At 38.4% G+C, this 3469-nt stretch overlaps 1 protein-coding gene across 1 annotated transcript in view; it reads left to right on the top strand.

Annotated features, from left to right (window-relative positions):
* LOC107882986 overlaps window positions 1-3469 on the top strand; it is a 10253-nt gene that overhangs the window by 974 nt on the left and 5810 nt on the right. The window lies entirely within an intron of this gene.

Raw genomic sequence — 3469 nt, 5'->3', positions numbered from 1 at the left:
GATCCGGGACAAAGTCCTCTATAATATCCGACTACAAAAATGGCTCACCGCGCCCAAAATCTAAGTGCCCGTGCCAAAAAACCTGAAAAATACAAATTTTTAACTTTTTAAGCCCCAGAATATCGAGGAAAACGGCTCCTACGGTCACGACACAAGATGCCGAATTTAATCTCCGACCTCTAATCTACTCAAATCTCCAGTTTCAGAAACGTAGTACATGATCTAAACGTTTTCCAAAATACTCCTAGGGGGGAAGGTCGAGGACTCCTGACTCCGGAAGTATTATTTAGAAGGGCCTAAACCGAAACGTTTGGTGAAGAAACGGTCCCCTTAAATTCAAACCTGACCGAGAAATACTTAACTAAAAAAAAGGGAGGAGAGGAAACTTAGTATGTTATGCATGTGGTCTTCTCTGACAGTAAGCCTTTTTACATTGATTTAACCATAACATAAATCACAGGAAGATTACACACTCGTTGTCCACATATAGGCCCCTGACACAAAAATATTTACTATAAAACATATTTTACAGGGAGATTTCACAATTTTTATCCATGAATTTTCGCTGTGTAGTGGTATACATTAAATATTTTTGTGTGAGCTAAATATTTATCAATTATTAACTATATTCTCCAAGAGTACTAGGTAAAATCTCATTGGTATTAATGGAATATGAGTGCTGTGTTATAATATACCTATTATATTACATTATACCGTTAGGTCGGCATGACAACGGGACGTCGTGTACCTAACCTACTCCGAATTTTATGCGTGTCGGGCGATGACTATAATAAAGACCGAGCTCCATACGCTTAAATAATATCGAGTGTAGGTACAATAGAACACAACAATGAGCAATAATAATAATATTGTACATCATCCGAATGGACGTTTTGCGCGTTGGACATGGCCACTGGGGGGGGGGGGGGGGGGGTTTGCTCGGCATGGTATGTAATATCGACTCGTGTAGATTGCAGTGGTACCTGTCCTATACAATGTAAATACATACACATATGCATACATGTATATATTATGCAAACCTACATACGTATTATATAAAAAACCAATCTGGACCAGCTCTGGGGTCGTGCCAAAAATTGGAACATACAAAAAGTTCAAACTTTTCAAAATATTTCCCTAAGATAAATAACTAACGCCCCTCGCTTTGTTTCTAATCTTATACTTCATATTCCACAATGACTTAAAAATAACAACAGTACTTGACGAAGCAAAATTTTACAAATGTCATAAGCCGAATTATATAAATTGCATTATCAAAAAAAATGTAGTTCCAACTTTTACATTACTTTGACGATTAGTTAAAATATGTTTACTTTATGATTTTATATCTGTTTTCGAGATACGCCGTAACGCCGATAGATAACATTAAAGAATGGATAGGCTATTTGTGTTTATCATACGGGAACGAACAGGAAATTATAATAAATTATAATAATTATTTTAAGACCTCTGCCAGAATCAGAGACAATGATAAAAACAGTCTTTCTCGATTCCCCGTTCCGGCACACTTCCCCCTATGTTATTAATATAACCATGGCCTGTCCATTCTTTAATATCTACTGTAACACCGCATTTTAGGCGTGTTCATTTTTTCCCGGGCTAAGTCGGGTGATACAGCTACTAGGTAGTATAATTATAAATATCATTGTATTATTAAACAGTGATCGTCTGTCGACCGACAGGTGATAGGTGACGAGAGGTGGGTGGAGATATCCGGCACGAGGTAAAAAACGTCTGCAATGCATCGAAGCACGCTGAACGTAAAATTTAATGTCCTACGTAGCTGGATATGTGTACGGTGTACGTACGGGAAGTGTCGCGAGTTGGCCGGACGATAATAACACGTACCGACTCCGATTAGGATAGGTCAGTATTTACGTGCGGGCATGGGCTGGTATTAAATCAGCACAAATTCCGTAAGGCCGCGGTCACGCGATGATAGAAAAACGCGTTAAAAAGCGTGCTAGTTGTGATAGGGTGATAGTAACCATCGCGGAGTTCGTACGGTGACAGTACGCTATCGCGAAGGCAACTATCAAGCAACGATCGCATTTTACTATCATCGTGTGACCGCGGTTCAAGCGATTGTGTGGACGTTTCGGTGTCAACGCGTTTGCGTGAGTAACGACTCGGTGTTGTCTAAAAAATGGGCGGGGTGCTCGGCCCTTGTGCCGCGTAGAATTCGAAAGTGAAAGTCCTTGTACCCCATACAGCAATTTAATATTATTCAATATTATTATAACATTAAAATAACGAATTAATATTAGTATAACGTTATTATAATACTATTATAATATTATCATTACAAAATGCTGTCTGGGACGGTATTAGTGCCGATCGGACTTGCGCGCAAGCGGCGTATGACGGGTAGCGCTTGCCGTTTGACCCGAGTGGAACAATGGTCGTCCACTTACGGTGGCAATGTAACTGGCGCCCGGCTGGGCGCTGTCTACATATTATTATTGTACTCGAACGTATTCTTTCAAATAAAAAAAACTTATTTTTTGTGTTGTGTGCTCCTTTAAGGGTCTGTATTACAATAGTTAAACTAATGTTAAACCGTGGAATTCGACTGGTAAAATCAGTTGGTTAGGCGTCTCCGGGGTTTAAACTATGATTGTAAAACGGGCCTAAGTGTCTATGTCGGTTATAATAAGCAAAGTATATAATAATTACTATTTAATTTATAGTTATTAACTTGTTATTAAATATTAGATAGGAAAATTGATAAAATATTTACTTCTGTCATACTGTTTATTAGGTATGACTTAATACTCAATAAAAACTTGAAAAACATCGTTCAGGTGTATAGCAGTTGATACAGGCAAAGTACAAAATATTTTCAAGAGTTCATGAATATTTGAAAAACACTTTTTATCACAAACATCTAAAGCATGTAACCCAGAGGTGAATACAATGTTTTCAGTCACTAAAAACAAACCCATGCCCTATGGGTAAATCTACTGCAGTCTGCATGGTAACTTTGTTTTATTTACCGACTATTTATCGGGTATTTATTATAAACACTCGTGCATGAAAAATAATTCGCAGAAAATTCAAAAATATAGTATACCATACCACCATGGAGGTAGGTATATGTTTTAATTTTCCGATATATATGCCGCGAAGGACTAGTGGCGTATAGCATATCAAAGTGGTCTACTTACCACGGCTAGAACATTTAGAAAACAGATGTAACTACTTAAAACTTAAAAGTAGTATCATATTGAGAAATACAGAAAATAAGTAAATTTAACTTTACAAAAAAAGGTGATCAAGGGGGAGGGATCTATCCCCCCCCCCCGTAATTACGCCACTTGTACACGGGTTACGGGTGATTGATAAGCCGCGGGATCTCATAATTATTGCAGTGTGGCCGCTGTACGCTGTTCCTCGAAGTACTGTGCCACGCTAGCTCGCAGCGCCAGCCAACACGACTCGAACGTTT

The sequence above is a fragment of the Acyrthosiphon pisum genome, unplaced genomic scaffold (assembly GCF_005508785.2).
Source record: "Acyrthosiphon pisum isolate AL4f unplaced genomic scaffold, pea_aphid_22Mar2018_4r6ur Scaffold_21112;HRSCAF=23059, whole genome shotgun sequence".
NCBI classification, from domain to species: domain Eukaryota; kingdom Metazoa; phylum Arthropoda; class Insecta; order Hemiptera; family Aphididae; genus Acyrthosiphon; species Acyrthosiphon pisum.
This window is presented reverse-complemented; position numbering and strand designations above follow the sequence as displayed.